At 43.1% G+C, this 27271-nt stretch overlaps 1 pseudogene; it reads left to right on the top strand.

Moving 5' to 3' along the window:
* The first annotated feature begins 273 nt into the window (after positions 1-273).
* Positions 274-27271, top strand: LOC127162005 (uncharacterized; annotated as a pseudogene).

Raw genomic sequence — 27271 nt, 5'->3', positions numbered from 1 at the left:
GGGAAGTTAATACAACTTTTAAACAACCATCTTTGTTTATGCTAGAATGAACTAGTATTAATTTAACAAATTATGAAGAAGGTAATTAGACTGGCATGTCATTTAAATTAAGAGTTTAATGTGTCTGTACAGTTTTCAAAATTTATGGATTAAAGCAAATTCAGTAAAGCATCACTGTAGTTAAAAAGGAAAAAAAAAAAGTTTAAACACTGTTTCCCCCATAAAAGGTCCAGAACCAACTCTTAACATTCTTTTTAAGACAGTGACTTTAAAATGAACCTCCATAATGAGAGAAAAGATGAGGCCACTACCTCTAAAACTCCTGGATCAACCTGCATGTCTATGAAGAGAGAAGAATCCATGAAGAATTATCCTCCTAAATTCAGTGATGGAACAGCGACATCTGACCCCAGGCAAGACACTAGTTATTTTAGCATTTGGCAGACATTTTAACGCAAAATTTAAAACCTTTTCAAGTAAAGTGTAAAGCTTTTTTGTGAGCATTTGACTACCCCCACCCCCCTCCCTGACGCTGAAAAGAACATAAATTACTGTCATTTTTTTATCGTACAGATAAGAGCAATACATCATTTGAATCATTAAAGTGTCTGCCTTTATTTGTATACACGTATAATAACAACAAAACAATGTGCTTTTTTAAAATAAAGAAAACAAACAGGGTGCATTTCTTCAGTCTCTGTCACCCTTCTTCTTCAAAAGTTAAATCATAACTTAATATACAAAAAATTATTCTGCTTAAGATAATCTTAAAAGCATCTAAGTGTACTCAACTGTGCTATTTTGGGACTTCATGAATATAAACTAAAATGTGCTTTTAACATACTTTCTATGTAACAAAAATTTATTTTGTTTCCACTTGTAGTACAACTGAAACAATCTATCATACACTTAAATATACTCATCATAGAAAATACAATTATTTATTTATTTAAAATATAAGAATAATATATAATGTGTATATATATAAAATTTATTTATAGTGTATTGCCCACATATGTGTATAGATTAAATAATTTATTTCAAATGTATTGTAATTATGTTAACATTTACTTTCTGTGATATACTTAACAGTTTATGGTGTCTTTTAAATAAAATGTTTTTAAAAAACAATCAAGTACACTATTACTATGTCATTAGTAGTACTTTTTTTACACATTAAAAATATAGCACCTCCAAATACTCTATTCTAAAAAGTATACTTACTGTTAAATTGTAAATTTTGGTATATATTCAAACAGTGGCTATGTTCACACTGTCAGTTTTTGGGATTGACAACCGCATTTACTTACAGGTGTGAGTCTCGAAATATCCCGTTCACATAACAGCTTACAGTCGCTTTTCGAATACTGTCTGTATGAACGTGCAACAGAAGTCAAGCCCGTACTCCTTACGAGTAACCAGTGTTGAGGAAAGTTACTTTTAAAAGTAATGCATTACAGTTTTGCATTACTCCCTAAAAAAGTAACTAATTATGTTACTTAGTTACTTTTTATGGAAAGTAATGCGTTACTTTTGTGTTACTTTTTAAATCTGGGCAGGGCTTGCTTCTTTGTTTTTAATATAAAACAATTATAATGTAAGAGCCCTTTTACGCCAAAAGTGAAATTAACTTTTCTTTCAGCCTGAGGTGAGTTCATTTATTCAGGAGATCACTCTTCAGCTATAAAAAAAATTAAGCACAAATGTTTGTTTACCTAAAGTAATTTTTGCCTATTAATATGGTTGCATTGCATCATTGAAAGTCAGCAGCAAAGACACTGGTTAATAAAATGGGATTTAATACATAAATGATTTTAATGGGACTCTTTGGAAGCTTGAGTAGATCCAAGTGCGAGCTTTATTATACAGATCATAGTCAGACAGGCAAGGTCAATCTCCAACAAACAGTGATAATCAGGGCGAGGCAAGAGCGTAATCCAATAAACAGGCAGAATGTCAAAATACCAGAGAATAGTCCAAAGTAGCAAAATGAAATGAAACAAGGCAAAAACTATGGCAATGAACTAGACAGAACTATGGTGAAAAAAAAAAAAAAACAAGGCAAAACAATGACAAGAAACAAAACCGTGGCAGAAACAAGGTAATGAAACAAGAGAAAATGCTTAGTAGAGTCCGCACAGCAAAACAATACTTCGCGAGGCCTGTTTAGTGTAGGCCCCCTTAAATGGCCACCAAACAGGAAGTTACCCATGAAGCAGCAAAAGGCGCAGTAACAGAGAGTCAATGGGTGAGGGCTCCCTCTGCTGGCGTGGCGTTACAATGACATTTGTTTTATTTAACATATTAAATTATTGCAGGGTTGCGTCATATTCTGAGTTTGCATATCACTGTTTTTATTCATTTTGAGGAATAATGAATCTGTTTTTTGTGGGTGAGATGATTTAATGCATGTTTACATTTGGTCTAGAACTACAGTAATATCATGTTTACTCCCAATTTCCTGACAGGAGATGTCACGTATCCTTATTGTCATCGTGTGTTTATGTTGTGATTTCACCATGTGCTCCCTGGACTCAGCCCTCTCGTCACCCTAGTCACGCCCTCCTTGTTTCTTCCTGAGTGTTTCATTGTCTTCACCTGTGTATGTTCTGATTAGTTTGTGTATTTAAGTTCCACCTTGTGTTTAGTTCCCTGTCGGTCTTTGTTGTTGCATATAGTTGATTAGTGTGTTTCTACGTGTGTGGATATCGCTCTGTGTTCCTGTCTGTTCCTCGTGAAAGTAATTAAAATTAGATTTGTTCCGTACGTTGTATCCTGTCTTCCATCCAGCACCAGCAAACGTGACAGAAAGACCGACCACACTATGGATCGGGCTGAGGAAAGACTGTGGAGACTGCGGCAGGGCGACCGGGAGTTGGAGCGGTATGTGGAGGATTTCATTGAGCTATCTGATCAGGTGGGTTGGCCCGATGCCTCTCTCGGCGCTGTGTTTCTGATGGGGCTGAGTGACGAGACTATTCGTTGTGATTCTCCCTCCTGTAATTACTCCTTAAGTGAACTTCTCAATCTTATTCTTTATTTAAATGGCTCAGATTTTGAAATAGAGGAAGTAAAGAATATTGGTGGGTCTCGTCATTCAGTCCCCTCTGAGACACAGTATATCGAGCCAGCTCATCCTGAGCCAAGAGCCCCCACATACCGTACCAACGACTCAAGACGCCTGCCCAGTCCCAAATCTCCTATCCTCCTCCGAAGTTCCGCCGCTGTCCTCAGCCCGATGCAGCTGGCCTCATCCCCGCGCTCTAATCCGCCGGCCACCGCCCAGAGCCCTGTCCCTCTGGCCGCCACGCCAGCGTCTGCTCGCAAGATGGCCGCCACGCCAGAGCCTGCTCGCAAGATGGCCGCCACGCCAGAGCCTGCTCGCAAGATGGCCGCCATTCCTGAGCCCCCGGCCAAGATGGCCTCCGTTCCTGAGCCCCCGGCCAAGAGGGCCTCCATTCCTGAGCCCCCGGCCAAGATGGCCTCCGTTCCTGAGCCCCAAGCCAAGATGGCCCCCAAGCCTGGGTCCCCAGTCATGATTGCTGAAATGAACATTATGGACAGGGCAATCCCACTGGAGTTCACTGCTCCTATTATCTCCCCTAATTCTCCTAAGCCTCCGCTGGTTCCGTCCAGCCTTCCTGAGCCTCCGCTGGTTCCGTCCAGCCTTCCTGAGCCTCCGCTGGTTCCGTCCAGCCTTCCTGAGCCTCCGCTGGTTCCGTCCAGCCTTCCTGAGTCAAGTCAAGTTGTAGCTGCAGCTACTGAGCCAAGTCAAGCCACGGCTGTGGTTCCTGAGTCAAGTCACGTCACGGCTGAGTCAAGTCACGTCACGGCTGAGTCAAGTCACGTCACGGCTGAGTCAAGTCACGTCACGGCTACATCTCCTGAGTCAAATCAAGTTCCTGGTGCTTCTCATAAGCCAAGACAAAGTCCAGCTCGCCCTCCAGAGCCGGAGCTCTGCCCAGCTCGCCCTCGCCCTCCAGAGCCGGAGCTCTGCCCAGCTCGCCCTCGCCCTCCAGAGCCGGAGCTCTGCCCAGCTCGCCCTCCAGAGCCGGAGCTCTGCCCAGCTCGCCCTCCAGAGCCGGAGCTCTGCCCAGCTCGCCCTCCAGAGCCGGAGCTCTGTTCAGCTAGCCCTCCTGAGCCGGCTCCTCCTTCAGCGCGCCCTCCTGAGCCGGCTCCTCCTTCAGCGCGCCCTCCTGAGCCGGCTCCTCCTTCAGCGCGCCCTCCTGAGCCGGCTCCTCCTTCAGCGCGCCCTCCTGAGCCAGCACCTCATCCAGCGCTCCCTAAGGCTGGCAGTACTGTAAATTCCCCCAAGAAAATTTTGGGGGGGGGCTACCCGCCATGGCCACCTGAACTGTTTACCCGGCCATGGCCTCCTGAGCCCCCAGACCCGCCATGGCCACCTGAACTGTTTACCCGGCCATGGCCTCCTGAGCCCCCAGATCCGCCATGGCCACCTGAACTGTTTACCCGGCCATGGCCTCCTGAGCCCCCAGATCCACCATGGCCTCCTGAACTCCCTGATCCACCATGGCCTCCTGAACTCCCTGATCCGCCCTGGAGGTACGCCCCTAAGTACCCGGTGTCTGTCCAGCACGGACCTCCAGGGCGCCCACCCCCCCCCCCCCACCCCCACCCCAGTGTATGTGTTACGGCGCGAGTCGCGCCTTGTGAGAGGGGGGGGGTAATGTCACGTATCCTTATTGTCATCATGTGTTTATGTTGTGATTTCACCATGTGCTCCCTGGACTCAGCCCTCTCGTCACCCTAGTCACGCCCTCCTTGTTTCTTCCTGAGTGTTTCATTGTCTTCACCTGTGTATGTTCTGATTAGTTTGTGTATTTAAGTTCCACCTTGTGTTTAGTTCCCTGTCGGTCTTTGTTGTTGCATATAGTTGATTAGTGTGTTTCTACGTGTGTGGATATCGCTCTGTGTTCCTGTCTGTTCCTCGTGAAAGTAATTAAAATTAGATTTGTTCCGTACGTTGTATCCTGTCTTCCATCCAGCACCAGCAACCGTGACAGGAGATTTGTCAATTAACAGATATTTTCTTAGAAATTCAAAAGTAATGCGTTACTTTACTAGTTGCTTGAAAAAAGTAATATTATTACATAACTTGCGAATGACTTGTAATGCGTTATCACCAACACTGCGAGTAACCATAGCAAAAGAGACCAAAGCAATATCAAAGATATTGCTCAAAAAAAGTCTTATCACTTTCTGACACGACAAGTGTTCAATCGAGCCACGAGTTTATCCACGAATCATCATTAATCGACAGCAGCTTTTAAATTTGAGTGGAGAGCGGAGGATTTGAGCCGGTGGAGAACACAAAACTAATGGCAGGGAGCAGCTCCGGTGGAGTCTGGATATAAAATTGGATATAAAACGCTCTCATGTACTATATGAGGTGACCGTCTAGTTGTCCAGTCCTGTTCCTTTCACACAGCGTGTGTGTTCAAATAATGTGATTGTGACTCCTGAAAATTATGGGTGTGAGTTCGGTTATAGAATACGGTTGTCACACCCATAAATAACCGTTCTGTGTGTGAATACAACCGTATTAAGGAGTCAAATACCGTATTGACAACTGTATTTGGCTGCTGTGTGAATGTGGCCATATTCTAAAATTACACCTATTGTGTAGTCACTTCATGAAGCTGTTGTTTTTCATCATTAATAAATTAACTACTTGAATGTTAGAAACACTACATTTGATTACATAACAGTAAATGCAATTTCTGTAAATGTAAACACCAACAGATTGATACAATAAGATACAATAATGCAGCACAGATATGGTATGTAACATACAAACAATACATTATCTCTTCGTCAAAAAGACTTTCCTTTTTTATGAAATCCCTTTACACACCACACAAGTTCAAACGGACCTTAAGTAATACATTTCCACTGTATTTTTCATGAAAATCCAAATAGCTCAGTTTGCGCTGAATACAGTGTAATCAGACTTTGACCTTAATGTTTTTCAGATACTGGGGAAAAAAAGGGCATGTCAAAACTTCTCCAGGTTCTCAAAACCTGTTCAGGCCCCAGAGAGTTAAAGAAGCTCTGTCTCTCTCTAATCAAATATTAGCAGTAGTACAAATGAGAAAATAAGTCTCTGTACTTTTCCTCTGTGATCTGTATAATATATATTACATTATTCTCTAGTCTGTACACCTCTGAACAATCTTGTGACTTTGTATTACAACACTTCTCTTGTCACAGGAACATTTTGTGGTATTCCTTATTTGTTAATGAAAACGTAAATTTTAAGTTCATTCAAGCTATACAGCATGTATATGGGTAAAATGTTGTTTTGTTTGTTTTTGGCAGCATTACTAGAAGAGATAGATTAGACTCTTCAGAAACCTGTTCTTTCTCTGTGAAAAGTAACAAATCTATGTCTCAACCCACTGACCTCAGTGATGCACCAATGCCCTCTGAACTCAGGGTAGATGGCACACAAGTAGCCTTTCTGTGCCAACCAGTGAATGATCACCTACAGAGAGTCAAATACCAGCACAAAATCAGCATGAAGAAAAAGTATGAAAGATTATTTGAGGGAATCAAATTGCAAGATAATGAAACCCTCGTGAACAGGATTTACACACAGCTCTACATCATAGAGGGAGAGAGAGAAGGAGTAAATGAAGAACATGAGGTTTTACAAATTGAGAAAACAGCCAAAACAAATCACTCACAAGAAACTGCAATCTACTGCAATGACATCTTTAAAACCTCACCTGAACCAGGATGTGAGGAGAAAGACCAAATCAAGACTGTTCTTACTAAAGGCATTGCTGGAATTGGAAAAACCGTCTCTGTGCAGAAGTTCATTCTGGACTGGGCCGAGGGAAAAGCCAATCAGGATGTAGATTTCATCTTTGTGCTTCCATTTCGAGAGCTGAACTTGATCCGAGATCATCAGTACAGTCTTCACAGACTTCTGCTGGACTTTCATCCTGAACTTCAAGATCTGGACTCAAAGATTTATGAGGAGTGTAAGGTTGTGTTCATCTTTGATGGTCTGGATGAAAGCAGAATCACACTGATGTTTTCAGATGCTCAGAAAGTTTGTGATGTGACTGAGACTTCATCAGTGGGTGTGTTGATGTCAAACCTCATGAAAGGAGAGCTGCTTCCCTCTGCTCTCATCTGGATCACCTCCAGACCAGCAGCAGCCAGTCAGATCCCCTCCAAATACATCAACCGTCTGACAGAAATTGATGGATTTAATGACCCTCAGAAGGAGGAGTATTTCAGGAAGAGAATCGGTGACCAGCATCAAGCCAGCAGAGTCATCTCACACATCAGAAGAGCAAGAAGCCTCCACATCATGTGCCACATCCCCGTTTTCTGCTGGATCTCATCCACTGTGCTTCAAAAGCTTCTGAAAGAAGATCTGAGTACAGAAATGCCTCAAACTCTGACTGAAATGTACATCCACTTCTTGCTAATTCAGATCAACATAAGGAACCAAAAATACGAAGAAAGAGAACCAGAAAAACTCCTGCAGTCCAACAGAGAAGTGATTGTGAAACTTGCTGAAGTGGCTTTCAAACAGTTGATGAAGGGCAATGTGATGTTCTATGAGGAGGACCTGATTGAAAGCAACATTGATGTAACAGAGGCCTCAGTGTATTCTGGGATTTGCACTGAATTTTTTAAGGAGGAATGGGTGTTACATCAGAGGAAAGTCTACAGCTTCATTCATCTGACCATTCAAGAGTTTCTCGCAGCTTTTCATGTGTTTGATTATTATGTAAGTACAACTATGGAGGGACTAAAAAATTTTGTTTCAGTAGAAAGTTTGCTTAAAGGTGCAGTAGATAAAGCCATAGAGAGTGAAAGTGGACACCTGGACCATCTCTTGAGGTTCCTGCTGGGCGTCTCACTGGAGTCCAATCAGAGACTCTTACAGGATTTACTGACACACACAGTGAAAAGCTCAGAGAGCATCAGGAGAACCACACAGTACATTACAGAGAAGATCAAAGATGGACACGGACTCTCCACTGAAAGATCCATCAATCTGTTTCGCTGTCTGCTGGAAGTGAAAGATCAGACTCTGTCCAGAGAGATTCAGGAGTTTGTGAAATCAGACAAACAATCAGAGAAGAAACTCTCTGCTGCTCACTGCTCAACAATCGCCTACATGCTTCAGATGTCAGAGGAGGTGCTGGATGAACTGGACCTCAAGAAATACAACACATCAGATGAGGGTAGAAGAAGACTAATAGCAGCTGTAACCAACTGCACAAAAGCCCAGTGAGCGTTAAAGTTGTGATAAAAGATTTAAAAAGACTTATAATATCTTAAAAAATGAAAAAAATAAAAATAAATAAATAAATAAATAAAAATAGTAACATTCTTTTTCCTTGTATTTTCTCCCATAGCTTTGCTGACTGTTTTATCACTGCTCAGCAATGTGAAATTGTGTCATCAGCCCTACAATCCTCAAACTCTGTCCTGAGAGAGCTGGATCTGAGTAACAATGACCTACAAGATTCAGGAGTGAAGCTGCTCTCTGGTGGATTGAAGGGTCCAAACTGTCAGCTGGAGATACTGAGGTGTGTGAGGGGAAAAAAACAAACAAACAACAACAACAACAAACACACACACACACACACACACACACACATGTTGACACAAGTAAATGTACCCCATTTCCAGACTTATGCTAGAGGAGAAAAAGGAGCATCAGACGAGAAAGTGCTTATTATTATTATTATTATTATTATTATTAATATTTTTATTTATTTCACTTCATCTCTGCCACGCATGCCGTCTCTCGTCCTCTTATGGACCTTTTAGGGATTCATGCTAATGCTCTTTTTAGCACTAGCACCTCCAGCTTAACCCTCTGGGGGTCTGGAGTGTTAGACAACACTTGGCCCTGAATGATGGTTGGGACCTCGTATTTATACCGTGTATGGTTGGCTGCAGCTGTGTGTGTAAACAGTGGAGCATGGGAAATGTAGTCCAGGGTGACATATAACAGTCAGTGTAGTGTGAGAGTCAATGAAATAGGAGGGCGACCTCTGGTGGTGGGCAGACCGAAGACCAAGGACAGGATTCGTGACATTATCCAAGGCTTTTGTGGTAGGTTGGTCCTCTCCTAACATTCATAAGGTATTATAGTGTGGACATGGATGCAACACCAGGCTCTCAAGTCTATGGACTGATCTGTTACCTTCTGGCTCAGGGTCTGTGAGAGGGAAGTATGCAGTTTCAAATGCAGCCTGACAGTTGCTTTGTTCCTGAATGAATCAACTGTTTAAGCAAATTGGTTAAATTAATGATTCAGCGATTAAGATTTTGTGCCACCTACTGGCAGTTTAATTCCATACTTTTAGTATCATTTTATTAACAAAATATTGTATTCCATATTTCAGTATTTAAAATGTAAATTTGCTGTATGTGTGCACTTAAAAGAGTGAGCACACACAGCAAAGAGTGTGGGACAACATACTTGGCTGTCACATCACTCACTCTGCATGGTGACAGAGAAAGGCTGTAGTTATGTGTCTGTACATGTGACCCTTGACCACAAAACCAGTCATACATCATCTGATAGGTGACTAATAATCCTTCCATTGATGTATGGTTTGTTAGGATAGGACAATATTTGGCTAAGATACAACAGTTTGAAAATCTGGAATCTGAGGTTGCAAACAAATTCAAATATTGAGAAAATCAACTTTAAAGTTGTCCAAATTAAGTTCTTAGAAATGTGTTTTGATATGGTATGTAACATACAAACAAAACATTATCTTGATATTATTTTGATATATTTATAGTAGAAAATTTACAAAATATCTTAATGGAACTTTACTTAATATCCTAATGATTTTTGGCATAAAAGAAAAATCAATAATTTCGACCCATATAATGTACTGTTGGCTATTGCTACAAATATACCCTTGCTACTGCTACATATGACTAGTTTTGTGGTCCAGGGTCACATATGATCTAACTGTTGATATGTTTCTGTCTGTTGTTTTCTGTTTGTAGGTTGTCTGGCTGTATGGTGACAGAGGAAGGCTGTGGTTATTTGTCTTCAGCTTTGAGTTCAAACCCCTCACACCTGAGAGAGCTGGATCTGAGCTACAATCACCCAGGACAATCAGGAGTCCAGCTGCTCAAACACAAACTGGAGGATCCAAACTGCTCACTGCAGATACTCAAGTATGTGTGGAAGCCGATATGTTGATTTGTGTGTTAGTGACAAGATTTATTTATTTATTTATTCAAACTGGGACACTCCTGATTATTCCTTGAGAGGAAAATAAATAAGGGAGCACCTATTTACACTAAGTACAAATAGCAATAGATGCTATTTACACTATGTTAAAATAGCAGAATTTCCCGCTGTTTATACAATTTATTGCAAATACTGGCAATTTTCTGCACCTCAGTATTGTAGTACATTATAAAACAGTATGCAGCGGTGTGGGGGATGAGTGGTTATAAATGAATGAATGAATGAATGAATGAAACGCATTTGTCTGTGTTCCACTCCATCTTGAATCACGCTTGAGAAACAGCTCTTCCATGGCTCGGTATGCTTTCAACTCATTCATAGTCTCTAGCCAGAGACTAAATGACAGACATTCATGTTACACAATTTGACTGATTTTCATGTAGAAAGGGTGACAGTGCACTGCTTTAAAAGAAATTAACATTCATTTTTTCATAACTGCCAGCCAAATTCAAAAACTAAACTAAAATTAAAAATTAAAAACATCTTTGAGAGCAAGGGGGCCTATGCAGTTTGTGTATTTTGCGTATAGGGAGGATCGGCTTTCCCCCAATCACACATTGATGTTCGGAGTTAGTGTAAATAGCCTCTGCTAACAAGGCAGGCTATTTGCACTTAGTGTGAATAGACACTCAGAATAAATAATTCTTCTAGATTCAAACATTGACTATGATAAATATATATGTTTTTTATAATCCAGCTTTAACACAACTTTAAATACAATTTGTAGAAATAGACTGATAACGTTAGCACTGAGGTATAATAAACTTTAGATGGGTTTGGAGTTTTTAGCATAGATCAAAAATCTCATATTCTTAGTATTACTTGTCCACTTTCTAAAAAAAATCAAACATCTACATTCTCATTTTTTTGCTTTTTAGTTTGGACCATGGAGACCCTTGTAGAATCACTTCAACACTGAGAAAATGTAGGTCTTATTTCATTCTCTGTCTCTCATACATATGTAAAAAAAAAAACAATTTTGACATATTTCCCATCTCTCATCTTGTGTTCAGATGCCTGTGATCTCACACTGGATCCAAACACAGCCAACACTTACATCATTCTCACTGATGAGAACAGAAGGGCAACATATGTGAAAGAGCCGCAGCCATATCCTGATCATCCAGAGAGATTTGTTGGTGGTGAGCGGGTTCTGTGTCGAGAGAGTCTGACTGGACGCTGTTACTGGGAGGTTGAATGGAGCGGATGGGGTCATGCAGCAGTGACATATAAAGGAATCGGAAGAAAGGGAGGCAGTGACTTTAGGTTTGGATACAATGACAAATCCTGGAGTCTGGATTACTCTGATAACAAATTCACTGTCTGGCACAATAAAAAACGAACAGATTTACCACTCCCGTCACCCTTGTCTAACAGATTAGGAGTGTATGTGGACGTGTCAGCTGGCACTCTGTCTTTCTACAGCGTCTCTGACACACACACACTCACACTCACACACCTACATACATACAACACCACATTCACTGAACCCCTCTATGCCGGATTCAGGGTTTATGAAACTTCATTGACTCTGTGTCGGATTCAACAACAAAGAGAAGATTTCTAACTAATTTATACACACTTTCATCATTAAATCTCATTAAAGTATTATACTTTTTTTTTTTTTTTTACAGACATTTCCCTTGTTTAAAAAGATCAGAGTGACAATATATATGTATATAATAATAATAAATTATCTTTCCAATGTTCATTCTATGCAGTGAAAGAAAGAAAAGGAAATGGCTTCAAAAAACAATATTACAATCACTTTCTTTAAAAGATTAACAGTATTGGCTGTTGTTGTATTCTCTTCAAGAGTCAAGAGGCATTTATTTGTAATTTGCACTATTACACGATGGAACTGCGCAGTGAAATGTTTGTGACAAGGCTCACTATACACAAATTTAGTAAAAAATGACAAGCAATTTTAGACACAGGTGGAAGCACTGAGATATCAAAGTGGGATCTAAAGGAGCATTTGTTACATTATGTGTTGCGTCAGACAACTGGATGGTGTGGTTTTTATTCACACTATGCATGTAACAAAATTATAAAAAAAATCTGATATTCTGCTTTTTAAACATGCTAGTAAATGCTAGTATATTTTATGTTTTAAATACTTTTATGATGGTCACAGTAAGGGGCTATGGGCAATGTGTGTTTATGTTATAAAGTAGTTCAGAGGCTGCCAGAGTAAGCTTCACAGTGACTTACATGCTACAGTATGTGATTATCATGAATAACAAATGTAATGTGATCTGGGAAAACCCGTCAGATGTCCTGCTGGGACATTTTCAGGAATTTAAAAAAAAATAGGTTGAATGTCATTTTTTTTTGTCAAAATTAATTTTTCATTAAATTATTATACAGCGCTGCGGAGGGGCTTTCTCTGAACACCACAAAAACAGTTAACCTATCAAAATAAACCACATAACATATTTAATAAAGGTGTATCAATGCACGTTCCCCACCAGTCCTGTGTAAACTATGACACACAAAGGTTTTCTATATTTATTTTTTAATATCGTGAGTTGGCGAAGTGCAACAACACAGTCTGAAGTAGCTGCTCACTTAAATGATTTTACTTATCTCAGTCTGCTCAATCTTGGTGATGTCAGTGCCCTAAACAATGGTATTAACGGACTATTTCACATCTAGAGGTGAAGGATCGGATGATGAAGTTACTAAAGAGGAGGAGTCCGATGGCAGTCTGTTTTATGTACAGTGCGCGAACAGTTGAGCTGCGCTCGCTTTTCTAAATGTAAACTATAAGGTACACTATTTTGGAAAGGGCTTGAATACAGCTTTCATATGGTATCAAAACCTAAAATGTAAAATTTCACCATGTGTTGGGTTTTCATAGATCACATCACAAATGTGTCGAATTATGTTGGATTATGGTAAAATTTTCTTGATTATTATTGCTGCTTCCATAGACATCCATATTTTTACAAACTGTATGTTTTGACTAGCATATCTGTATTTATATATCTGAAATAAAAAAAAATAAACATGGTTGAAAACACTAAACAGTTGTGATATATGACAAGCGCTGAACAAGACAACAGACATCATCATCATCACCATCATCCAATGAATGTTGTGATGTACCAGTCTGCCTGTGTGTCCATCCATCCATTTTTTTTAGTTAAAGAAAGCTTATTAAAGACAAGTTTATTAAAGAAACTTTAAGATTATTTGAGATAATCAAAGTATGCTTTACCCTTCTATTCATATTTTGTCCCCCCCTCCCCTCACCACCACCACCAGAGAGTGTATTAACACATCTGTCTCCACAAATGCGGGAAAGCTTCTTTTTCACCTGTCCTTTTTTCACATTTATTCCTCCTCCCCATTTCCTTGCTCAGACTGTCGTTGGACCAATTTATTTATTTTTATTTATTATTTCAAGTTCAATGAGCAAGCACATTTTTTTTGTAAGAAAAAAATAAATAACTAAAAATGCCAATAGTGCTTACTACACAATCCAACTTTGATTTGAAACTAGAACTTAATACTTAGCAGTTCCCAAATCAATCCATATATCATATCTTATAAATTATAGATATTTTTTTGTAGTATTATTTTTATTTGTAAAATAAGGTGGTATGTTTGTGATACCAGTAAGAACATAGAAACATTGTCTCAACAATTGGTTCTTGACCCTCACATTTCTGCTTCTTGTAGGTTTCCATCAGTTTGCTGTATAGCGTGAGGTTTCATTATTGAAAGCTGGTGATGTGAATTCACTCAGAAATGGCGGATAAGCTGTTCTTTGTTCTTTGCTTCTGTTTGGAAACACAATCAGTAGGAAATGTTTCTCAGCTGCTCTTAATATCCGCTTTATTAATCTTCTGACTCCACAATGAAAACAAATTAGTACTACATGCTTTTAATCCCCCTGAATTCCACATCCATGAAAGTCTCATCTTGTTAGTGACATGACTCACTTTTGTGATTTGAAATGCAACAGAAGGATAATCAGGGATGCTTTTTGAAAGATATGGTTTCCCATACAGAAAAAAAAAAAAAAAAAAAGAAAGAAGGAAAAAAAAAGAAAAATTACTAATGATTTTTGGCCATTTTTTGAATACACTTTAAAAAAATGGTAAAAACCAACCAACAAACAAACAAAAACTATTAAATAAAGGTAAAATATCCTAATTTAAATTATATGCCAAATAAAATGCGGAAATTAAATGTTTACAAAGCAGTGTTTACAAAGTGAACATGCAAAGAGGATCAAATGCCCTAATCAAGCTCTTACTAGGCATAAACTTCCCAGCAGGTGTGTTGAGGCAAGTTTGAGCTAAACTCTGCAGTGCACCGGCCCTCCAGGACCGAGGTTTGGCACCCCTGTGACAGGGGAAAATAAACTGGTGGAAATAAACCGGAGTAACAACGTGGGAGAATAATCCAAGAAGGTGGCAGTAATGGAACATTTTTGGATGCAAGCAGCCATTAAACGTCAAAGAAGAAGAATGTGTAAATATTAAAAAAACAATATAAAACAAAACAAAACAAACAAACAAAAAAAAAAAACTATTAAAAACCTGAATATTTAAACGGCCATGTATTACATGGTAAGTTTAGAAATTAATCTTGTATTTATCTTGTAAACATCTTGAATATTGTATTCATCTTGTAAACATCCAGACATGTAAAACTGTGCTGCTATTTGAGGTTTGCTTTGCATCCGTATACACATAACGTTACATAACATGAATAATTACTCTGGTATCAAAGCCATCTTGTGTAACTCTGTTTATATCCTGGATTCTGTGACGTCGGATGAAAATTGGCTAGAAACACAAAGATAGATAACTCTACCAGGGCACTAATGTACAGAGAGTGTTATTGTATGAACACAGTGCATAGCGATTCAAAGATTGTTTATTCTCTTACAAAATCGAGTGATGCGGCCTACTTTCACTCATACTGTTGTTCAAGCATGGTTAAATCGCTAAAGCGCTAAATACTGCACGTCTACTCCATCTGAAATTACCACACGAACATTTCAAATACTAAACTGTTGTAAAGTATATAAATTACACACGATGTAAATCAAAATGAAAATGAAACATAAACAGCCACACCCGAACACTGACTAGAAACTGCGTGCATCTAGCAACTTGGTTCTGCTTTTCTGCAAACTGCGGCTGTACTGTATCTTGTTTGCATTTATTGACCTTAGTAGTAATACTGTAAGTGCTCTATGGGCACATTTTTATTATGGGAAAGTTAATTCCCTGCAATAGCAAATTAAACGTGCATTCAGGCTATAGACAGCAGCTAATGATTGAGATGAGATTGACAAAGATTGGTCTAAAATCCTTTTTTTTTTTTTGGCCAGGACCACCAGAAGGATGCGACAGAGATCAGAATCTCCAGAAGGCAGCACAGTGTTTCTGAAGAGTAGCAGGTCTATGGAGCAACCCCCCTAAACTCAGTGATGCAACTGTGGCCTCTCACCCTCTGTTAGTATAAACAAATGCAAATTTATTTTAGTGCATCTCATCATGAATAATAACCTAATAAATTCTGTGAAATAGCACTAAATGTTCCAAATGCTCCAAAAACAGAATATGCAGCGTAGACAAACCAAGAAGGTTCTGGATGAACACAGAATCACACTGATGTTTTCAGATGATCAGAAAGTTTGTGATGTGACTGAGACTTCATCAGTGGGTGTGTTGATGTCAAACCTCATGAAAGGAGAGCTGCTTCCCTCTGCTCTCATCTGGATCACCTCCAGACCAGCAGCAGCCAATCAGATCCCCTCCAAATACATCAACCGTCTGACAAAAATTCAGGGATTCAATGAGTCTCAGAAGGAGGAATATTTAAGGAAGAAAATCAGTGATGAGCATCAATCCAGCAGAATCATCTCACACATCAGAAGAGCAAGTAGCCTCCACATCATGTGCCACAATGTGATGTTCTATGAGGAGGACCTGATTGAGAGCGGCATAGACGTCACTAATGCCTCGGTGTATTCTGGGATTTGCACTGAGATCTTTAAGGAGGAATCTGTGATTCATCAGAGAAAAGTCTACAGCTTCATTCATCTGAGCGTTCAGGAGTTTCTCGCTGCTTTCTCTGCATTTTACCATTATGTAATGATACATATTGATACATTGCAGTTTTGTGATGCGATACATAATCTGCATAGAGATGCAGTAGATAAAGCACTTAAGAGTGAGAATGGACATCTGGATCTGTTCCTGCGGTTTCTGCTGGGCGTCTCACTGGAGTCCAATCAGAGACTCTTACAGGATCTACTGACACACACAGAGAACAGCTCAGAGAGCATCAGGAGAACCACACAGTACATTAAAGAGAAGATCAAAGATGGACATGGACTCTCCACTGAAAGATCCATCAATCTGTTCCTCTGTCTGCTGGAAGTGAAAGATCAGACTCTGTCCAGAGAGATTCAGGAGTTTGTGAAATCACACAAACACTCAGAGAAGAAACTCTCTCCTGCTCACTGTTCAACAATCGCCTACATGCTTCAGATGTCAGAGGAGGTGCTGGATGAGCTGGACCTCAAGAAATACAACACATCAGATAAGGGGAGAAGAAGACTGATACCAGCTGTGATCAACTGCAGAAAAACTCTGTGAGTGTTCAATAATGTAATAATTATTTAGCTGAACATCTTTTACAAGAATTAAGCATATATTATTGAAACAGCAGCTGTAAAATGAGGTTAAGAATTTAATTATCGTGTTTTACTCTCTTTCAGTCTTGCTGGTTGTAATCTCACTGCTCAGGATTGTGAAATTTTGGCATCAGTTCTACAATCCTAAAACTCTGTTCTGAAAGAACTGGATCTGAGTAACAATGACCTTTAGGACTCAGGAGTGAAGATTATGTCTGATGGACTGAAGAGTCAAAACTTTCAGCTGGAGAGACTGAGGTGTGCAAAATTTGATTTTTGATATCTTGGATGTAGCTTTATATTGTATCTTAAATATTCTATGTAAAACATACTTATTCAAGCACTACTATAGTCCATCTCCATATTTTTGTCAAGTTGAAAGCTTTTACACAGAATTCTGGACATAATTGATGTAGTGTGTATGTGTTTTAGTAAGCACAGTTAATTAAATAAATTGTATACTGTTGTAACGGTGTGAGTGAGACGAGAGACGAGCGGATCCATCTGCATACTTTTATTAAAGGGATGAGACATAGACATAGTCAGGCAGGCAGGGTCAGAAAACGGCAGACAGGTATATGGACGACGAGACAAGAGTAATCCTTAATCCAGGCGAGGGTCAATACAGCGGCGAACGAAATCCGAGAAGGGCTAGGCAAAGAGTAATCCGAAAAGTCAGGCGAGAGTTCCAACAACAAGAAAACTAAACACAGAATGGCAAAGGAAAACGCTTTGTATGAACGATAGACTCAATTCAATACTCCCCACTGAGCACTGTACGTCCAAACGACGTCATTTCAACGTCTTTGTCGGAATATAGACATGATCTGCACGTCGGGTGGACGTCTCATGTTTGTTGGGTCGGCGGTGAGTGACAGGAAGACCGGGGCTTTTATAGTGTCTCTGATTGGACGTGGGGGGACGTGCAATGGCTGATGGGGAATGTAGTCCGGGGTGTAGTGCAACAGACAGTGTGTGAGAACAGGGTGAGAGTGACATCTGGTGGTGAGCGGTCCGCAGAACACCGACCAGATTCATAACAACTGTACAGTGTACTGCGTTCGATTTACCTCGTATATCGGAGCTGGGAATGATGTCACACCAAAGTGCTTGCAGTACAAAAGTAAGAAAAAATGTGAGAGAAAAAAAAACGGAGTTAGCATTAGCAGTGTTATGAAAAACAGAGCATTATATTCAAATTTTGCAACTGCAGACACGTACACCACAGCAACATCTTAACAGATAGAGGCTGAGCAATAATGAGTGCATGGCTCAATAATGACACTGGAATATAACAGAATCTTTATAATATAATAATAGAAGTATTTATAACTTTCACTTTTGCTCACGTAGGGAGCAGTCTTCTTGAATTCTCAATACCTCTGACTTGTGTGAGCATTCCGTTTAAAAAAAAAAAACCTGACACAGAGCTTTGAATTTCTGTGTGTCTGTAGGTTGTCTGGCTGTATGGTGACAGAGGAAGGCTGTGGTTATTTGTCTTCAGCTCTGAATTCAAACCCCTCACACCTGAGAGAGCTGGATCTGAGCTACAATCACCCAGGACAATCAGGAGTCCAGCTGCTCAAACACAAACTGGAGGATCCAAAATATAAACTGCAGATACTCAAGTATGTGGAGCAGTTATGACTTCAGTATTTCAGTATCAATATAGGGGTTACCTGAGAGTGATTTTCTTGTTAGGCAAACAATTGCTAAATATTTTTTAATGCTTCCATTACTTTTTTTAAGTGTAAAGTTAAAAGTGTAAAAGACTTCAGGAAAAAAAACAACCTGTATATATTTTTAAAGGGGTCATCGGATGCCCATTTTCCACAAGTTCTTTAGGGTCTTAATGAAAAGTCTCTAATATACTTTGATTAAAAATTCTCAATGGTTTTGTAAAAAAACACCCTTTTTACCTTGTCAAAATGAGCTCAGCAAAAATCATCTCATTCTAAGGGGTTGTTTCTTTAAATGCAAATGAGCTCTGCTCGCCCCGCCCCTCTCTTCTCTCTGTGGAAAGACGGTCTTGTTTACGTTAGCCGGATTTAGCCACGTTTAGCTGCTATAAACTTCCTAACTACCACATTATAAGGAAAGGCGATCGCAAATAATTCAAAGGCGATCACAAAGATTCATAAAAAAACACTTATACACACTTTTGCTGTACGTGAAGCTGGATCATGAATGATTTGCACAAACATAGACGGATATATAAAGATCAGGAGGCGCATTCCCTTCACAAACAAACATAATCTACTGCATCTTCAGATGTCGGGAGTAAATGACGACCACTATGTTCATTATTACATCCAGCAACACAACACCTCAATCCCTCAATCGGAGATATTCTTGTCTAACTTACATCCCTGCTTCGGCATCGAAACAAGTAAAGTTACTGGACTGGACTGAATCGCTCATGTCAATCAACTATTGTGGGAGCGGCCTCTGCGGGTGTGACGCCACACCGACAAGCATCTGAGAACGGCTCGATTTGAAAAAGGGGATATTATTTTTACAGATTAATTAAAAATCACTGCATGGATTTTTATCATTATAGGGTAGATTTGTACATACACTAACAACACACATTAATGTTCAAACAACATGAAAAAGTGAACTTAGCATCTGATGACCCTTTTATAGTTCTACTTGGATTTGAGGGTTAAATGCTATCACAATTTGCAGTTCTTATTTAACTTTTTTTTGTGGTCTGTTTGTTTTGTTTGGTTGCATTGTTTTGTTGTCTGTGCTGGCTCAGGCATATAATTCACTCTGTGCTTTCCATCTAGTCTGGAGCACACTAGTTTGCACTGCAGCGGTTCATGTGGCATTTTTCATGTAAAGTTGTTGTTGTTGTTGTTGTTGTTGTTGTTGTTTTTGCTGTTGGTCAAGATTGCTTGTTGACCTAACGTATTGTAGTTTGTTCACCTACAAAAAGAACACAACAGATGGCAAGAAACCTTGTGTAGTGAGAGCACAAGAAGAAACAAGTGTCTAATACTGACAAACCAACAAAGCAAACTGTCACACGCACCGAGTCACGTGAGGTCACGAGGACCCGGAAGTAACTTCACGCAGGTATTTAAGCAGGAAGTAGGTGACGATCCAGCACCAGACATTGAGTTCATGCGAGGCTCAACTCTCGGTCCCGAATCTCCTTCAACTCACGTGAGTAAACTCTCTGCTCTTCGGAGCGCTTTATTTACCTGTCTGTGTGCGTGTGAGAACGCGGATTTCTTGGTGGAAATCTCAACTCCGTTTTGGAGCGTTCTCAGATCAAACTGCGTGGTTTACCTACTCACTCGTGTGTATCCGCGTTTGAGTTTTCCGCTGCGCTACACAGGGACATATTTCGATCATTCATTTCTCGTCTGACTCCGTGACAGAATGTCTGGTCCCGAAATGGTCCCGGCGGATTTGGAACAACTGTGGGGTGTGATCCAGCAGCAGTCCATGGAAATCATGGGTCTGAAGCAGGAGATGGTGGGACTCCGAGCGGAGGTTACCGCGCTTCGTGCCGAGACCGCGGGTCTTCGGGCGGAGTGCGGGGCGCTCCAATCGGATCTCACTACCCTGCAAGCAGACTATGATGACCTGGCTGCTGCACAGATCGCCCCCGCGGAACCAATCCGCCCCGCCCACCAACCCAAAATTTCACTCCCGGATAAGTGGGATGGATCCGGTGCCCGGTGTGATGTCTTTCTCACTAACCTCTCTCTCATCTTTGAGTTCCAGCCATCACGTTACCCCACAGACCGCAGCCGGATCGCCTTGCTCGTCTCACTTCTCACCGGGCAGGCAGCCGAGTGGGCTACGGCGGTCCTGAAGGCCGACGGCGACTCCGCCCACTCGTATCCAGCATTTACCAACCAGCTCAGGGCCGCCTTCCAACACCCTGAGAGCGAGGTGGAGGTAGACTCACGGCTATATCATCTAAGACAAGGGGAACGCAGCGTCAGCCGTTACACCACAGAGTTCCGCACCCTGTCAGTACAAACTACCTGGAGTGACGCCGCTCTCCGCACAGCCTACTACGAGGGACTTTCCATCAGGCTCAAGGATGAATTGGCTGTGCGGGAGCTCCCTGACACCCTGGAGGGCATGATCCAGCTGGCCCTCCGGGTCGATCAGAGGATGCGTCACCACCCACACCGCACTAACCCTGTCTCTCGTTCCTCCACAGGCACCTTCCCCCGCACAAGGACCCTGGATTCACCCGTCACCTACACTGTCGCTGCGCCCTCTCCTCCTCCACCTATCGCCTCAGAGGCCCACTCATCCGGAGCCGGGGAACCCATGCAAATAGGACGCACCTCCCTGTCGGCGGCAGAGAGGGCTAGACGCTACCGCGAGGGTCTATGTGCCTATTGCGCCTCCCCAGATCACCATCGAGCAATCTGCCCTCTCCGGCCGGGAAACGGCCAGACCAGGTAAAGAGGGGGAGGTCTTTGCCTGGTCCGGTGACGAACAAAACCTGTCCCGCCGAATCTCGGATGCTCCTTCAGGTATCAATCCTCGTGGGCCACCAACGGATCGTGACCACCGCTTTTGTTGACTCAGGTGCGGCTGGTAACTTTATCGATCAGGATTTTGCTGCCCAGCTGGGGATTGAGACTGAGGTGTTATCCCAACCGTTAACGATCACAGCCATCGACGGTCGCCCCTCAACTTCAGCCCTGTCAACCGACGCACCAAAGAAATTCACCTCATCATTGGCAATCACTCCGAAAAGATCCAACTATTCATCACCAAGATCACCTCTCCACCCGTCATCCTGGGACATCCTTGGCTCATTGCTCACGACCCCTTCATCTCCTGGACCAACCACAAGATAGTCCACTGGGGGGCGACCTGTCAGGAGCTCTGTCTCCGGGCGCCGGTTGGGACGTGTTCAGGGGAGTCCGAGGCCTCCGATATCAACCTGGAAGAGGTCCCTGTCCCGTATCGCGACCTGGCCGAGGTCTTTAGCAAGCGCAGCGCTACCCAGCTTCCACCTCACCGTCCCTACGATCTCGCCATTGACCTCGTGCCGGGCGCGGTGCTCCCTCGCGGCCACCTGTACTCCCTGTCTGCCACCGAACATCAAGCGATGGAGGAGTACGTAGCGGAAGGGCTCCGGGCCGGCACTATCCGCCCTTCCAGCTCCCCGGCGGCCGCGGGGTTTTTCTTCGTCAAGAAGAAGGACGGGGGTCTTCGTCCCTGTGTGGATTATCGGGGGCTGAACCAGATCACCATCAAGAACCGTCATCCACTCCCTCTCACCAACACCGCCCTGGACGCCCTCTCTGGTGCCCGCTTCTTCACGAAGCTGGACTTACGGAGCGCCTACAACTTGGTCCGCATCAGGGAGGGCGATGAGTGGAAGACGGCCTTCATAACCCCCACCGGCCACTACGAGACCCTCGTTATGCCGTTTGGTCTGTGCAACAGTCCGTCTGTATTTCAACAGTTCATTAATGACGTCCTCCGGGACATGCTGGGTCGTTGGTGCTACGCCTACCTAGACGATATCCTCATATATTCCAAGACCCTGGAGGAACACACCCAGCATGTCCGAGCAGTGCTACGTAGGTTGCTGGCCCATCAGTTGTACTGCAAGTTGGAGAAATGTGCTTTTCACCAGCACTCCACCACATTCCTCGGCTTCGTCATCTCCCCTCAGGGTGTGGCCATGGATCCCCAGAAGCTGGAAGCTGTGCGTTCGTGGCCCCTACCCTCGTCGCTCAAACAGCTGCAGCGTTTTCTGGGGTTCGCCAACTTCTACAGGCGATTTATCCAGGGCTTCAGCGCAACTGCAGCACCTCTCACTGCTCTCACCAAACCATCTCATGGAGCCTTTCACCTCACCCCCGAAGCCATCCAAGCCTTCAAGACCCTGTGCCACCTGTTCACCACCGCTCCAGTCCTCACCCACCCCAACCCGGACAAACCCTTCGTTGTTGAGGTGGACGCCTCCGATGTGGGCGTAGGAGCCGTCCTCTCGCAACGTGGTCCAGACGGTAAACTACACCCATGTAGTTTTTCTCTAGAAAATTCAATCCCACTCAGCAGCGTTACGGGGTAGGGGACCGTGAACTGTTGGCCATCAAGTGGGCATTGGAGGAATGGCGTCACTGGCTCCAGGGCGGCGGCGACCCATTCACCGTCTGGACCGACCACCAGAACCTCACCGTCATCCGCCAGACCAAACAGCTTAACCCCAGGCAGGCGCGGTGGGCCCTGTTCTTCGAACATTTCAACTTCCAGCTATCCTACCGGCCCGGTTCGAAGAACAGCAAAGCGGACGCCATCTCCCGCCAACATCAGCGAGACTCCACCACCACGGAGGCCGCGCCTGTCCTGCCTCATCACGTCATCTTGGCTCCCCTCCGGTGGGGGTTAGAAGAGAGAGTCCGCCAGAGTCACAGCCAAAATCCTCCACCTCCGGAAACCCCTACTGGACGTCTCTTCGTACCCGACACCTTACGCCAGGAAGTACTCCAGTGGGGGCACGACTCCACTCTGGCAGGACACCCGGGAGTCCAGAGGACCATCACTTTCATCGCCAGGGCGTTTTGGTGGAGGACGTTGAGGAGAGACGTACAGCTGTACGTCCAGGCATGTAACACCTGCGCTCGCTCCAAGACTAACAACACCCCTTCCACCGGCGAGCTGCAGCCCCTCCCCATCCCCAAACGACCCTGGTCCCACATCTCCATCGACTTCGTCACTGGACTCCCCGAATCTCTAGGGAAGAACACCATCCTGACCATTGTGGATCGGTTCTCCAAGGCTGTGCACCTGGTGGCTCTCACCGGACTCCCCTCTGCCAAGACCACTGCGGAGCTCATACTCGAACACGTAGTCCGTCTGCATGGGTTCCCCAAGGACATCGTCTCGGACAGAGGGCCCCAGTTCACAGCCAAGTTCTGGCAGGCCTTCTGCCGTCTGATCGGGACCACCTCTAGTCTGTCGTCCGGATTTCACCCACAGACTAACGGTCAGACGGAACGGGCCAACCAACAGCTGGAGCGCTTCCTCCGATGCTTTGCCGGCGAGCATCAGCGCTCCTGGGCACGCTACCTCGTCTGGGCTGAACTCTCCAATAACATTCACACGTCCTCTGCCACTAACCTGAGTCCATTCGAGGTATGCTACGGGTATCAACCTCCGGTGTTCGAACATCAAGAACCGGAGGTGGATGTCCCGTCTGCCCAAGAGTTGGTCCGTCGGTGCCGGCGGCTCTGGAACCATGCACGCACCGCCATCAGAAGAGCCAACACCCGCTACACCACTCAGCATCGCCGCCGGCACCCACCGGGACGATTGTTCCATGTTGGTGACAGGGTTTATTTATCCACTCGCAATATCAACTTAAAGACTGACTCTAAAAAACTCACTGCTCGTTTCATCGGACCCTTCAAGATCACCCACCGGTTAAACCCTGTCACCTTCAGGCTCCAGCTGCCCACTACTCTCCGGATCCATCCTGTTTTCCACCAGTCACAACTCAAACATGTCTTCCTCTCCCCACTGTCTCCCCAGGTTCCTGCTCCACCTCCGCCCCGGATCATAGACGGTGGTCCTGCGTATACCGTCCGGCGAATCCTCGATTCGCGTCCTCGGGGCCGTGGCACCCAGTATCTCGTCGACTGGGAGGGTTACGGTCCGGAGGAGCGGTCTTGGGTTCCTGGGCGGTTCATCTTGGACCCAGCTCTCATCCAGGACTACAGTCATCGGGTATCCTCCATCCCGGGACCGTCTGGTGCCGGTCCTGGAGGGGGGGGTACTGTCACACGCACCGAGTCACGTGAGGTCACGAGGACCCGGAAGTAACTTCACGCAGGTATTTAAGCAGGAAGTAGGTGACGATCCAGCACCAGACATTGAGTTCATGCGAGGCTCAACTCTCGGTCCCGAATCTCCTTCAACTCACGTGAGTAAACTCTCTGCTCTTCGGAGCGCTTTATTTACCTGTCTGTGTGCGTGTGAGAACGCGGATTTCTTGGTGGAAATCTCAACTCCGTTTTGGAGCGTTCTCAGATCAAACTGCGTGGTTTACCTACTCACTCGTGTGTATCCGCGTTTGAGTTTTCCGCTGCGCTACACAGGGACATATTTCGATCATTCATTTCTCGTCTGACTCCGTGACACAAACACTGGGGCTTAAATACACAAGAAAACTAGACCAAACCAAAAACCAAAACCAAGGTGAGAGTGAGGGACTAATGGCCCTGCAAACAAGCCTGCACTAGCTTAAGGGCCCCCAGTGCAGGGCCTCTGAGACTTTGCTCATTGGTAAAACGCTGGTCCCTTAGTGCTGTCCCTTACTTAGCCCCCAGGAAGCCCAATTAAGCTGCAACAATGTATCTGTTTCACTTTAACCCTCTGGGGTCGACAGACACACTGACGTTGCATTTTTTTGTTTGTTTTTTTGAAAGCTCCTAAAAGGGCTTAAATTACTCTGTCAGTCATCGTACAGATGAGAGATACTCTTCAGCTACTATAATTTAAATCTTTGGGAAAAACAGTTAAAAAAACATTCAGGTTAATACAGCTACATATAGACAAAAATGTAAAAACACAAAAGTACCAAAAAAAAGCTATGTACGATTGTAGGCTTTCGTCATGTAAAAGTTGATGTGTGTAAAAGTCTTATCTGTAGTGCAGTGTGCAAACACTGTCCATAATTGAAATTGGCTGATAGCAAATGAATAAGCCAACCTCTTGTAATGAAAACACACCCACAGCTCTCAAACATTAGACTTTTCCTAACCAGGAACAGTCAAAAATAGTCTAGACTATGGTCCCACATCATCAAAAAAAAAAAAAAAACATATTCAAACTGGACCATAATGTGGTGACCTCACCATTAAAGATTCCTTCTAAATGCATACAAATACACTGTTCTAAACACATCCAACTTTGATCAAACTCACCCACCTGTGAGTTTCTAATGATCCTGAAGACACTGATTAGCATGCTCCATTTGATTAGAACTAAACTCTGCAGGAAAGTGGATCTTGTGAGCCAGATTTGAGGATCCCTGGCCTTTATGAAACAACAGGTTCTGAAAAGGTCTCTTTTGGTTAGAGCCATTCTAGTTCAGTTGAGTGGCTAAATAATAGTCAATCAATGTTGTTTGCATTCTCCTAGTTGCATTACAGGGCTGCCTACACAAAACCTGCATGGGCCCAAATGGGCTGGCCCACACTGGGATTAATGTGGACAGTCTGCTAGTGTGGTGTGCTTTCAGAGAGCCCGTGGTGAGCCAGGCCACTGGGCCTGTTTAGCTTTGGTGTGGGTTGGCCCTAGACCCACTGTGCCTGCAAAAATCTGGCATGGGTCCAGGACATGTTTGCAAGGGAGGGAAAACAAAATAACTACAAAAGACTAAATTTTCAAATTTTAAATCTGCCCTCATACCATACCATTTTTGTTTGCATTTATGTTTTTGTCTTTGTTCAGTTTTGACCATGGAGGACATTTCAGAATCAAACCAGGACTGAGAAAATGTAAGTCCTCACACACACAAACACAGATTTTCTTGTGCATATTTAATGATGTCATAGATGATGTGATGTCTCTTCTTGTGTTCAGATGCCTGTGATCTCACACTGGATCCAAACACAGCACACACTCAACTCATCCTGACTGAAGGGAACAAAAAAACAACATATGTGAAAGATCATCAACCATATCCTGATCATCCAGACAGATTTGATGACCGGGAACAGATCCTGTGTGGAGAGAGTCTGACTGGACGCTGTTACTGGGAGTTTAAATGGGAAGGCTCAGGTCATGCAGCGATTACATATAAAGACATCAGCAGGAAAAGTGGAATTGACCCTTGTTTTGGATTCAATAAAATGTCCTGGAGTCTATATTGTTCTGATATGAATTATACTGCCTGGTACAATCATAACAGCACTGATGTGTTTGGCCCTTCATCCCGCTCTAATAGAGTAGGAGTGTATCTGGACTGTCTGTCCGGCATTCTGTCCTTCTACAGCGTCTCTGACATAAACACACTCACACACATTTACACATTCAACACCACATTCACTGAACCCCTCTATGCTGGATTTTGGGTTTATCCTGAATCTTCAGTGTCTCTGTGTCAAATATAACAACTTCTTGTGAGAAGCCACAGAAACACATTTCTGGGCTGCTGTTTGATTTTCTAATTTCTAATATGTTTCTATTTGATCATTTGAAGCCATACATTTTCTTGACAAGCAGGTGAGACAGGAGATATTTAATCTTAATAATACATATTTAACAACAACACACCCATTGTCAACTGAAGAGTAAGAAAGGAGTGAGCGCGCTTGTGCCCTGTGTCGACTGCCGTT

Source organism: Labeo rohita, chromosome 1 (genome assembly GCF_022985175.1).
Source record: "Labeo rohita strain BAU-BD-2019 chromosome 1, IGBB_LRoh.1.0, whole genome shotgun sequence".
Lineage (NCBI taxonomy): Eukaryota > Metazoa > Chordata > Actinopteri > Cypriniformes > Cyprinidae > Labeo > Labeo rohita.
Note: the sequence above shows the minus strand (reverse complement) of the source record. Positions and strands in the feature narration are given on the sequence as shown.